The sequence below is a fragment of the Paramormyrops kingsleyae genome, chromosome 23 (genome assembly GCF_048594095.1).
Source record: "Paramormyrops kingsleyae isolate MSU_618 chromosome 23, PKINGS_0.4, whole genome shotgun sequence".
In the NCBI taxonomy this organism is placed as follows: Eukaryota; Metazoa; Chordata; class Actinopteri; order Osteoglossiformes; family Mormyridae; genus Paramormyrops; species Paramormyrops kingsleyae.
Window position 1 is genome coordinate 14,532,482 of NC_132819.1, and position 14,047 is coordinate 14,546,528.

Genomic DNA, 14,047 nt, shown 5'->3' on the forward strand with positions numbered 1-14,047 from the left:
CTTTTTGTTGAAAAGGATATTATTGCATTTATATATTCTATACTTTAATATATAAATTTCATATTTTATACCTTTTTATATGTCATATCATCTTTATATTTTATTATAGAATACGCCGAAATCGTTGTATTTTTCATAAAATATTTACATTGTGTTTAGAATTGAGGGTTCAAATGAATCAAGTTTTATCAAAAGAAAAAATACAAATTATGAGTTTTCCCATATCGCTAGAAATTAGGCAGGTCGTAGTATATAATTTATGACTGTATTGATATGTTATTATTGGACGCTATATTGACATACAGCATCCTATTAAACACAATCGGGACTGATGTTTACTGAAATGATAGCACAGTTCAATTTTGAGGAGTAAATTCTGAAAATCGCAATAAGCTATTCTGGGGAAAACCCCAGTTTGTGCTGGAATTTGAAAGATTTTGCCGCAGAGGGTTCGGAGTAAGTGTACAAAAGACAGGTGTGAGTGAGATCTAATTTCAGCTCTCTTTCTCTCCAAAACGAAGCTAACCTGGAAGCAGGACTCGACATGTCTTTAGGCCAGGCATTTCATCTCGTGCAATTTCAAACTAGAGGGGCACACCACCTCAGCGTCAGTCTACAGTGCAAATGAACACAATCTGATGTTAATCACAAATTCACAAATTTCACATTATGTCAAATTTGTCATTGTTTTAAACATACAATTAATTCTTGCAATGACTGGAAAATTATGCCATACGTACGTGCTTCTTGCAAAAATGGCATGATCTCAAAAACGCACAATTTGTGAACTTGCTTCTTGCCATTAAAGCCCAAAAGAATGTATGAACTTTGAATATTCCTGCTTTTATGGACTGGAATCTGGCATTTCATTCAAATAGCAAGATACGAGTAACACTAAAGTGAAAACAACAGTGAAGAACATTTTTAAAGTATTTTTAAGGTGATATCCCAGATACTGGAAAAGGGTTAACGTGACTGCATGTACCATCGTTATACATTCATAACGATAAATATTACAGCAATCTGCTGACACATAACTGCCTACAAATTAGCATATAGCCAATTTAGCACAATATTGCACCGAAGTACTGAAATCTGAAGGGAAGTAAATCATTAGGAGGAAGTAGGAGTGGAGAAGTAGCATCTACTGGCCAGGGAGGGAAGGGTTACTCGTAGGGGATGTGATCATTACACCACATAAACAGCACAGCCGCTCTGCTGATGCTCTAATGATTACGTAGCACCTCCATGACTCTCACTGCTCCCTCCCACTCAGCCCCCCCCCCCCACAGACTTACCCCAGATGGGTCTCCTTCGCTGTGATGGTCATGACACAGATCGGTCTGAATGCACCCAGCCAGCTTGCTTGGGAGGAAAATGCCTGTATGCTTTTTCCACACTCACTTTTTCATGTGTGCCAGTGCACAACAGAATCAAATGTGAAGATACCAAAGTTCTGGTCAAACGTATGAAGAGCCCCTGTTGTGTTTTATGTTCTAGAAGACTAACCATAGTTTAAGTATAATTGAATCCAGGTCAGTGTCTGTAGTGTGTCTCCAAATTTTTAATTCCCCAGTTGAGGAAATAAAATAACATTTATAATGTGAAATCTGCTCTGCTAATTTCAGGAATGGATGTAATTCCTGATTGTTGAGGCTGGGCTGATGTTAGGCTGCCCTTTGGAAATTCATTATTATTAGAAATCTACCCTTGGATTTCACTTATTTTAATACAATAAGGAACGCAAGGTGTCCTGTTACCAAACTGGTTACTGGGAGGGGGGTGTCTGAAGAGAAAAACAACAGAATTTTTGGGGGAGTTTTGCTGTTCCCTGCTAAACATGGAAGCTTGGGAACATCTTATATTTTAGTTCCCACAGAAAAACAACTTCTAAGTAATATTTTTTTTTAAATAAGGGAACGAACAATGAAGCCAGGAATCCCCTCTAAGGCTAAATCTAAAGTGATGCTTGATGTAACATTCTGATAAATACGTCCCGGCTTAACTGTAAATTATATATTCAGAACTCCAAAACTCTGGCTGCCACAGGGCACACATTATTGATGGATATTTCTTTTTGTACCAGGTAGATTTTTTTAAATAAGTAAACTTATGGTATTTGCTACTAATTATAATATCACTGTATGATAAGAGCTTTGGTGCTTCCATTTCATGTGTTTAAACTCCCCTGTTAAGGTGAATGCAGGGGAACTCAGATCCATGTACGAAGAAACAGGCAAGGCGACCGACACTCAGCCAGCGACAGTGAACGGCTGCAACACAATCTGAATGCAACTTGTCTTTTTACTAGTCATTAATGGGAAATTGTCTGAAATAATGTTTGATGTAAATGAAAGGGTACTTTAAAAGAAAGCATACTTTTCCATTTGCTTTGAAAATAGCTATTTATCTGCCGTCTTGGTTCAGAGGGTGGTTTTGCTGAATTTAAAAATGAAATTTCTGCCAACGATGCAAATAAGTCCTCGGCCCACTGTGGCCCTCGGGGCCACGGTGGACCTGCTGCCCCACAGCCTCTCCCATGCATTTAGCAGACCGCTGACCCCAGGTACAAACTGCCAAATTCACCTTGTAAAAGGAGATATCAGGCTTAAGAATGGCCTCTCAGCCCTTGTTTTCTCCATGTGTACTGAACCCCCACCCCCCCCACACTGCTGTATGCCAGAAACATATTAGTCACTGCTCAGCTATCCAGACAGCCCAAGCCAACATCTTGCCTTGGGTTGCTGTAAGACGGAGTCGAGAGAACAGGCAAAAAGAAATGTTGTAAGGATGGCTACAGTTCAGAATGTTACGAGGAGCACATGTTTATCGGGGAGACCAGCAATCGGCTGGAAAAAGGCTGGAAAAACTGCTTTATGAAAAACAAGAATTGATTAAAACATTATTTTAATAAAAAGTTATCGAATGACTATACAAAGCAAAAGCGAACGCAGGAAGATGTCCCATATGTTACACTGCTCACTTTTATTTGTTTTAATAAAAAGGAAAATATGTAGCAGTATTAGGTTGTCATGGTAGCTAGGAAAGCACTTTGCAGCAGCATTTGCAGGCTGCTGTCGTGTAATAAGCAGAAATATTTACAATGCTAGAGAAGGGACTGAAGGGCGGATTTACAGGAACCAGTGTAGTGGTAATACTGGGGAACAGGCTCTATCAGCAAGTGTCTCAAGCAAAAAAACATAGAGAAAGATTCCTATCTGAATCCAAGACTAACCTCACAAAATGAGGGTTGTGGGTATTGTTCTCACTTTGCTATTTTAGGTGGGGAGAAAATGAATGCTTCTCGATTTATGTATCAAAATATGTGGCCCGTGATTATAACAAGAGCAGGATTTCAAAGCCAACTGATGTAACTGTCTAAATGTAATGAAATTCACGTAATGAGATATAATAATGTTATATCATTATTGATTTTTCTTACTGTGAAATTAAAACTCTTTCTTGATCCAGAATGTTATTAATATAATGTGATTAATATAATTGTAAGAAATAAATACTTTTCAATAACAACAGGGGGGCAAACTCCCCCCATGCTTGCAACATAATTCATATGCAATTAAGCATGACAGAAATGATGGCTCAATGTTTTAAACATGGACTGTGCCTTTATAAATGAAGATTATTCATTAAATAACCAAGCATATCCAAACCATTACATTGTTTAGCTATTATAATAATGTCATAATTTACATCCATCCATCCATCCATCCACAGCAAGCCTGGAGCCTATCACAGGAAGTACACTGCAAAGGACAGTCTGGAGGGGATGTCAGTCCAACACAGGGCAAGTCTGCATTCTTTCACAGTTAATATGAGGGGGTAATACAGGTATTGGTCGACTTGCGTCCCCTTTTGAAACCAGGACCACCAGACGCAAGGTTTGGCCGTATCTGGACAGTTATATGGGAGAGGCAAGCCTGTAATATGAGTACAATACTGTAAGAGTACAATACTGTAATATACACACATTACTCAACAGCGTAATAATGTAAATATAGAATCACAGCACTTTATAAAACAGCGAAACCCCCGCTAATGGCTCACTACATCCGCTTTAGTCGTCCCTCGATTAGTGTATGTTATGTACCATGGACCTTGGGTATGATTGTAATTAGGCTTTACTTGACAGGATGTAAGTTGATGGATTCCTGTGCTGTCAAAACAATGAATTTTTTCTGAAATAATTCAACAAGTAAATTACTAACCAAATTTAACTTATTTAAGCACAAATTTTCCTGTACCGCTGATGTCTTTGTAATCCAACATATCAGCTCACTGAACTGTAATGTTCACATAACTATTAAAAGCCTTGTTTAATACACATTAAATGCTAAATTGCATATCGTCTTTGTGTTTAAATACCTTCCATTCTATTTATTACTGTGCTTTGCACTGTGACCAACAAGATTGTAATTTCATCTCAGCATATGACCAATGGATCATATGGCTGAAGGTGACAATAAAGATACTTTGAATCACACTGACAAAATAGTACAACAGCTATACCAGCATAGGTAGTATAATGTGGAGAATAACATAATGTTTTGCTGGTAATATATCACTGCTGTTGGCCGCATGGATAGATTATATAAGTGTGTTGGCCAGATCGGCTGATAACTGGGAATTCATGGTGTCCTAAGAGTTAAGAAGTTCATCTCTGAAACAGGGCCCAAGCTCCAGGGCGTGCAGAAGGATTCGGTTTTCTAAGCGCTCACTCTGACTCTCCTCTCTTTCTGCTAAACGGCAGAGTTCAGAATCCACAGAGGAAAAAGGCACACGCACAACTGAGTGGGTTGCGTCGGCCATTTTACATAAATCTGTTTTCCATAGTTGTTTCCAGGTTAAGCAGCAGAGCTCTGCCATTGGTCAGATTCCAGATGTGCTTCGATCTGATTGGTGCAGCTGACCTCCGCTGGCTTCCTTGTGTTTTCACACAATGTCCTGGAACAGGGCAGCTGTAGGAGTGCATGACCACAGCCAGTCATGTTCATGTGTACACCTGCCTTCAGGCTGAACTCATGTGTTTGCATGTGCTGGAGGTCAGGCCGCCCGTATTCATCACTGCCACACAAGCCGTCTGTACGCTAATCTTAATAAACCGAAGGCACAAATATATAACAAGGCCGCTACCTCTCACGCGTCTGGCGTGACGCTCATGCTTTCAGGCTCTCACAAAAAGTCTAACGGCAAATCTAAGTTATTCCATTATAAACCTAAAATTATCTACATCAAAAGCATTGGGGTAGTTTGCAAACCATCCGGAAAATTTACCAGGTAATAAAAGTCTAACATACATGCACATGCGTATGCATACTTGTCTCATATTGGAAAATCTCTCTCCAGCCAGCTGACCAAAGTTGGCAGCCCTGTAACAAAAGGGCTGACTAACTATGTATACATTTTTATGACTGCTTATACCTGTTTAGGTAATAAAAATGTCACAGTGATAAAAAGCTGAGGCACCTTTATTTAGTTGAATGACCACATGACATGAATTATATACAGTACTACCAGTCAAAACTTGGTTTTTGTACACCACAGGTTTTTACCACTTTTGCATTTATTTCATAAACTGCATAAACGTTTTATTCTTGTTAAGCAATGGAAAGTTGAACAACTATAAATGAAAATATAAGTGAAAATAAGTTTATTTTATAATATGGAAAGAGTATGTCTCAGGGCATGTCTGACATCCTATTAACTATTTGTATTGTGATGGCATAGTCACATTCTAGGCTGTCCTTTAAACTTTAAACGCACTAATTAGGTGTTTCATCTAATGCTGGGCGATAAAACGATCTCGATTTTTTATCGATAGAAAATGAGGACGACCAAGTTTGCTCAGTTTTAGAGAATGCGCTGAGACAGACAACTCGATGGCCTATCGCCTATCGAGCAGAGGTTTACTGAACGCCGGCACAACAGCAAATCACCGACTACGTTGTGTAATTTATTTAAACTTTATTTTACCAGGTAAATGAACTGAAAACCAGTTCTTACTGCTTTACGTACTTTTCGGGAAAAATAGCAGATATCGCATCGAAACCACAGCCGATTGGAACTTCCAGGGATCCAAATCGTCAAGTGGCGTGTGACTAAAATCTTCAGCCAATAAGGGCAAAGTTGTGTCGTCACGGAGGCGGTTCCAGTTTGTGCAGCCGGGTGAGAGCATAGTTATGGGTGAGAGATGCTGCACTGTCTGTCTTAAGTCGTCTCGCTCTCGCGAGGATTTTGTACCATGTGACATGGTGACGCGTGGTGATGTTTTGTAGCGCCGGACAAAAAAATCTAACCATGATTTGGATTTTTTTGTTTGGTTTAGATACTTTTCTTCTAAAAAGTTTTTAAGAGACCAAGAATAGAGGGAGATACTTGTTGCAGTCAGTTCTGTCCTGCTTTATTTTATGTTTGCCTTTTAACATATTTGTAATATTATACAGTTTTGCACATTGTTACATTATTATATGGTTTTGTTCATTTGAGCTACGTTTCTTTGAATACTTGAAAATCAATTACTTTTTATAATTTTAAGGGATTTTTTTATGTAAACAGTAAAATTTGTTGTAAAATAAATATTTGTTTACTAATATTGTTTATTCATTCTATTTCTCAGAATAGGGTTATTTTTATTATTATTTTGATTATTACATTATTACATGGAACAGCATTGTAAAACTATAATATTGATAATTATCAATATCGGTCAATACAGGAAAAAATATTGTGATCATTTTTTTTGCCTTATCGCCCAGCTCTAGTTTCATTCCATAAAACAGAGCAGTATTTAATGTTCCTTGTTGAAAGAATGCTAACTGCTAGAGGAAGTTACTTTGATGAATCAAAGATATGACATTTTCTTGCTAATTAACGTACTCAAATGGCGAACGTACTATAAATTTATTTGTTACCAAAGAAAACTGAGTATATTATTAGTAAATGTTAAGTGAGTAACATGCAAATGTAGAAAATCTCAGTGTGTGCAAAAACTTTTGACTCGTAGTGTATCTGTTTCTATGCTATATAAGTTTGACTTTATTTATTTGTATCTATTTGGAGAATTGAAGTCTATAAAGTTGGTTTTTTGATTCCATCGGTTCTGCTGTTCAAGGTCAGGATACGTATATGAGTATGTTCACTCTTTTGAGGTGAGTGTCACAGAGAAACACACTTTGCAAGTGAAATACAGAGATGGAGGTGGTACTCTGATGACTGGGCACGTTCAGTGCCAGCAAAACGCCTCTCAGAATCTCTCTTTGCCGTGCTTCTGATGGTCATCGGCAGCACAATGAAAATCGGGGCTTTTGGCTCTGAAACCGATGTGAAAATCAGAGCCCTAAAGTCCATGTGAAAATCAGAGCCCTGAAGTCCATGTGAAAATCAGAGCCCTGAAGTCCATGTGAAAATCAGAGCCCTGAAGTCCATGTGAAAATCAGAGCCCTGAAGTCCATGTGAAAATCAGAGCCCTGAAGTCCATGTGAAAATCAGAGCCCTGAAGTCCATGTGAAAATCAGAGCCCTGAAGTCCATGTGGGCCCCTATGCAAGCTTCACCACTGCCCCTAACTCCCCAGCAAAGTTCACCGCTTTATTTTACTTTGTCAGTAAGAAACGGTAATATGGGTGATGGAAAAAAGACCTATACTGGGGTGGGGGGTCGGCTAGTAATGGTAAAAGTACCCCCCCCCCCCTCAGAAGATGCCCCAGATGAAAATGCCTAAAGAATAATATCTATGTTGAAGCATGGAGCAGACCATTCTCAGAAAGTCGGGGTTAGGGAAAGACAAGCGAACTCTGATGCACCCTGGTCACTGCCAGACTGACACGCCCAGGGAAGGTACTTCAGAAACCGCATTCTTCTGCTGTGTGATGTGGAGCTCTTCGTTTTTGCATGGAAGCTTTGCATGAAACAATTATGCTGATAGTGTGGTGGAGCCCTCCACCCCCACAAGCAGCTGTATCCCTTCCTAGGAAATCATTTTTTGTATTAATTACTTTAAAATACACATTGTAACAAAATATTGATCAGACCAGCTAACAAAACCCACGCAGATTAAAGAGATACAATCATAACTACGTGGCTTCATTTAACATCGCCAGGATCTACAGAAAACGCCAGCGCTAGGCTCTCTTACAGATTTACACTCTCCACAGATCTCTGGCTGAATGAATAAACTTCAGCTCACTTTCATGTCACATTTTTAAAAGGAAATGATAGATTTAGAAGCAAAGTGCATCCTTGGAAAGATACTGTATCATTACCAATGAAGTATTCTTAGAATTTCTTATATGAAAAAGTTGGCTTTAGTATTTTACAGGTCTTTTTCTTTTTTTTTGTTTATGAAAATGACTAAAGCAAATGAATGTCTGTTGAAGGACAACATTCATGGTGAATGGATTTGGTTGCATAAAAACTGAAAATGACCCGCAATAGACACTGGAAAACATTGCTAGCCGCCACTTTCAAAGCTCAGTGTTTCTTCTATAAAATCTTAGCCATGTTTAAGACGGTGTTGCACTTTCCATCTTCACTTTAGCAAGTCTTTGTCTGCAGTTGTATTTCTGCCGAGCTCAGCTGTACCTGAAGAAGGTGAATTCTGGGGTCGTTTGAGCTTCGACTGAGCTGAGCCGTTTAGCACTTGGCAGAGTCAGGCCTGTGGAAGCAGGCTGTTAGAGAGGAGGAGCATCCGCTCCCTAATTTAGGACTCTTTTCACTGACGGCAGTCAGGAGAAAAAAAAACAGACACACACACACACACACACAAACACACACACACACACACACACAAGTCTGGGGAACCTGAGGTTTTGAAATTACAGGCTGTGCTTGCAGGCAGATACATATCCTTTTACTGGCTGGACCCTTTGGTAATGAACTTTCCATACAATCCGTCAAGTCTGAGGGAAGACGGCAGCAGAGGGACAAAAGAGACGGCCGTGAGATACGGAGCAGCGATGCATTATGAAATGCATTGCAAAATGCAATATACCAGAAACATTCGAGAGTGATCATTAAAAGCACATGTGTTAAGCATAAATGCATTTTGGGTTAGCATTAAATGTTAGCAGAGATTAGAAGTGTATCATCTAATGAAATGTCTTTTTGGGTATATAGGGTCATTTCTGAGTCCACAACTCAGAAGGCCACCTATAAACTCCAAAAGGATTTTCTGTAAACTGCAAATAGTTTAGTGACACTCATTCACTCTATGTGGCCGACTTATAGCAAATCATCCAGCACTGAGAATGACCTCCAACGTGCTGGAAGCCGTCACATCTGCTTGTCATTTCAGTTGTGCATATTTTCTTTATTTCACCTCACAAAAAAAAAGCGAGGGGTGGAGTTTAAACAGTCCTGCACCAAGCGTGGGGGAGGGGAGGGCTTGGATATAAAAATGAGTCTACAAATACTGCTTGGTGTGGTAGGGCCCTGGAATCTGGAACCTTCCATGGAAATGATTAACTACAGATACACAGCCAACAGGAGTGTTCGGAAAAGGGGAAGGGGGAAGCCTGCTTATGTGGAGCACGCCATCTTAGCGAAAAACAAAATTCGCCCGACGCTTGTTGGATGTTTCAGGTCAAATTCGATGGGTTTGTTTCAGGGGGATGTTGCTAAACACTGTGGGGGGACTCGCCCAAAGGCAACATACACGCAGCCGAGCGAAGGCTAGTGGACGGCTGTGCTTGTCTTAAATAATCAAAGGAGGGAACACCCTTGGATCTTCTGAACACATACTTAGTGTGTTTCAGAATCCACATGACTCACAGTCTGGTCAGCAAACGCATTATAAAACTCCTGAAAATATCCTCACTCAATGTCACTTGAGTCTGCAGTCCAAATCGTAATTAGTATCTAGCTCTGTCCTTGGTTTGCAGACATCCTAAAGCACTGTACAGTGCCACTTAGGGGCCGGAGGGAGTGTAAGGTTAGGGATCTATTTTAGCTTGCCTTGTGGTTATGGACGAAGACATGTGGCATTAAAGCAGTAGCTTATGTTAAAAGACTGTGGCCTGCAATTGTTGGTCATTCAAAAGGGTTTCACCTGGTTTGTTACAGCTAAAGAAAAAATAAAATGACCTAGAATGTCAATGCGTTGATCCAGTTTCATTAAGCAAAGCTTAAGTTGTCGCATGTACTGTAATATGTGTTTGTTCCAACAGATGTAGGCCCGTAAATCCATAGGACTCACAGGAGGAAATTACTCCTTGGAAATTACTCCTTAATCCTTGTAAGGAAGTCAATAAAGGAAATTAATGTACAAAGAGCTGGCTGTCTAAAAAAGAAACACATTTGAGGCCCTTGGTCATTGCCCATGGGGGTAGCAGTAAGGTTCCGGCAAGCTGGTCACTAGCAATGGGGCCCGGAAGGGTGGGCTGATGTGAGGTGGAGTGAGGCGGGGACTGTGCAGAGGACTGGATCATGCCCAGGCACTAGATCCTATTTCTGCAATGAAGCAACACTAGATCTTCTTTCTGCAATGCCGAGGCATTAGATCCTCTTCCTGTAATGCTGAGAAACTAGATCCTCTTTTGCCATGCCGGGACACTAGATCCTATTTCTGCAATTCCAAGGCACTAGATTCTTTTCCTGCAGTGCCAAGACACTAGATCCTCTTTCTGCAATGATGAGACACTAGATCCCTTTTCTGCAATGGAGAGATACTAGATCCTGTTTCTGCAATGCTGAGACACTAGATGCTCTTTCTGCAATGCCAAGACACTAGATCCTCTTTCTGCCAAGCTGAGGGACTAGATTCTTTTCCTGCAATGCTGAACAACTAGATTCTTTTCCTGTAGTGACGAGACAGTAGATCCTCATTCTGCAATGCCAAGACACTAGATCCTCATTCTGGAGTGCCGGGACACTAGATTCTTTTCCTGCAATTCCGAGCCACTAGCTCCACTTTTTTGCAGTGCTGAGACATTAGATCTTCTTTCTGCAATTCCGAGACACTAGTTCCACTTTTTTGCAATGCAGATATACTAGATCCCCCTTTCTGCAATGTCAAGGCACTAGATCCTTTTTCTGCAAATCTAAACTACTATTTTCCTTTTTTCTGCGTGTTGTTTACCATTGTCTTTGGAAAAAATGTGATAACAAAAATATTGGTCTTTAAAAAAGTAAATAAATACTTGCATCATGTCTTAGTAGGTAATGCAGAGAACTTAACTCTTAATATCATCAACTTAAAAACAATCAGTTTGTTATTAATTGATTTTCAGTCTTAGGTTATTGTGCAGCCTGAGAACGTAAGATAAAATCAGCCATATCGGTTATAATCTGAATTTAACATTTAAAATAATTCATATGCATCTTTTCAGTTAAATGCATATGTAATGTTTTAATTAAATCAATCCATCTTGGAACGACTAATGGTTAATCGACCATGATTAATCTGGCATTTTAATTAACAGATTTTTTTCACCAAATGACTGATCTTTCTACATAAATAATATCAAATAAAACATTGAGCGAATGCAGGACCATATTTTCAACTACAGTATACTTAAAATAATAGCTAAAAATTTTAAGCAAAAATTGCGTTATATTATTTTAAGCAAAATATGTATATTATATGCATGTCATGGTTGCGTCTTTCTTGTCTGAGCCTGTGAGAAATAGCCTTTAGATCATAGCTGGTGAACTGAAAGTCTCGGGATTTTGTTCCCAGAAATGTCTTGATAGCCAAATGAATTCTGAAGATGGCATGTTAAATACCTTGAAATATTTTCAGAGAAAGAATGCTTTTTTTCAAGACTTTCTCTTTCTGGAAAAATTGCTTTGATTTGAACTGGGATGAAATATCTTTTTTTGGAATTTCATTCTCAGTAAAAAATCGAGCTAAAATAATAATTACTTTCTATTACAAAGCAGGCAATGGAAGTACTTTACTTTTTTTTACAGTTGAATTCATGATTTAAATTCAATTTACCTTTTATCATTTATGATGAAATAAAAAGAATGAAATCAGATATAAATTGATTTATTTACTTAATCTTATTTTACTTGCCTTAAGTTCCAACTAGTTGAGTCTTTCCTTCTTAATATACTGGACTTATATAGATAATATTGTTTAAAAATCTTTAAATGTATTTTTAGTTAGACCCATAGCTGACTATAGATAAGACACTCTTTCCTTGTTATTAGCTGGTCTATCTGCAGCCGTGTAATGAAACCATGATATGTGTTGTTCTGTGAACCTATACAGACATATATTAGCTCCAGATGGGATTTTCCTAACTGAGGGCAGATCGTCTCCACATAATTTTGGATACCAGCTAAAAGGTATTTTCAGGGTTCAGTACTACACTAATTAAAGCCTGACAACTGGTTTCAGGGCTGGCCTATAACCCACCAAAATTAATAGCTGTTCCTAGCAGTTGAATTAAAAATCCTGGTAAACTCAGCACTCAATTGTGAAAACAGATTATTGAAAATAACCCTCAATAGACAGAAAGACTATTAACTGACTAAATCCTGAAAACTGATTTGTGATTTGTCTGGATTCATTATTGTTTAGATTTTTTTCCCCCATATTAAATTAAACTTTTGTAGGTTATGGTGATATTATGTACATCCCAGGTCTGCTTTGCTTGGAGACCGAAAAGCAGCAGGGAGACTGATGTAAAAGGCAGGAGTGTTTTCCACATTACTGCAGTCATGAGGACGGGGCCTTAAGTGAATCCAGCTGTGAACTGCTCTGCCCTGACAGGAGCTGCTCATGGCGCTATATCAGCACACATCTGGGGAAGCAGCTCTGCAAAGGGCTTTCTATCGGGAAGGAGAGCGGGGGAACGATAACCATGGTGCCTCAGAAAGGTAACAGGGTGTCTTAAAGCGGCGGGGCCTGCTTGACTCTGGGTTCCTCTGTGTTTTATTATTTGGCCATAAAGTGAATCACCCTAAAGTCCTGTCACGGCAGCTGGGCCTTTTATAAAAGCCGGGGCGGGGCCTTCTGCTCCGGCTCCTCCCCACTGCGCACCAAACCCCAGATATTACCATCTTTATTAATATTACAGAAATGGAAACCCAACACCCCCTTCTGCTCATCTTCCTCTCCTTGGCTCCACCCACTTCTTCCATCTCTCCGTCTCCCATTGCTGGCAGCTTTCTTAAGTATAACTTTCCTTTTTCTTTTGCTTTTTGGTGGGAGGCTACAGTCCTCCTTTTTCTCCTTTTAGAAAAAATGTTATTAATTCCTGTCATTTCCTCCCCATCTGCCAAATAATTTCAAATACCTTCTGCTACAGTATTGAAATGGCAGGTCTTGGGTGGCGAATAGATCTGCATAATGGTTCTCCCAAGTGGCTCAGTGATATATGTGAAGCTGGGGGTGCTCTGGACACCATGACTGGTGTAAACAGAGAGAAACAATGAGATCTGAGAGTGTGACCCCCCCGCGCCCGCCCCCCCAGCAGTGCTGTTTCCCTGTTCTGTAAACAAACAGCGAGTCAAAAGCGAGTCTGAGGGAGGATGAGGGGATGGACAGAGTGCAGCAACACATATGTACGCCGCCCCTCCCCACTTCACATTCCTGCTCCGTGTTTCCATCTCTCCCTTGATATTTTGCCACCCCCCCTTCCCCCATATTTCAGCAGACGAGGGAGAGACTCTAGAGTGATGCCCCGACAGCAGAGTTGGAAGCTTTCTGGAGGACAAAATAGGACTAGGAGATATCTTCAGCTTCGTTGCTAATCTGCTCGCTTCAAGTGTAAAATCAACTGATCATTTGTGAAAAAAATGCCTTTATGCCAGAATGACTATCCTCTAGTCAGGCTGAAATTACATGTGGAGTGATGTGAATTCAAATGGTACCGATGTTTCCCAAAACAATGGCGGTATGTCTTTAACCAGTGTGCAAAACTGTCTTATTTAATTATGGCCTCCGGCTGTTATAATGAATGACTGTGTATTTATTGCTAGCTGGGTAGCCATCTGTTTTAATCGAGGTTTAATCAACACTGACCGATTAAGCCCAGATTAATCTGAATATCCCCCCTTCCGAAATAAGACAGTACTGAGGTCTG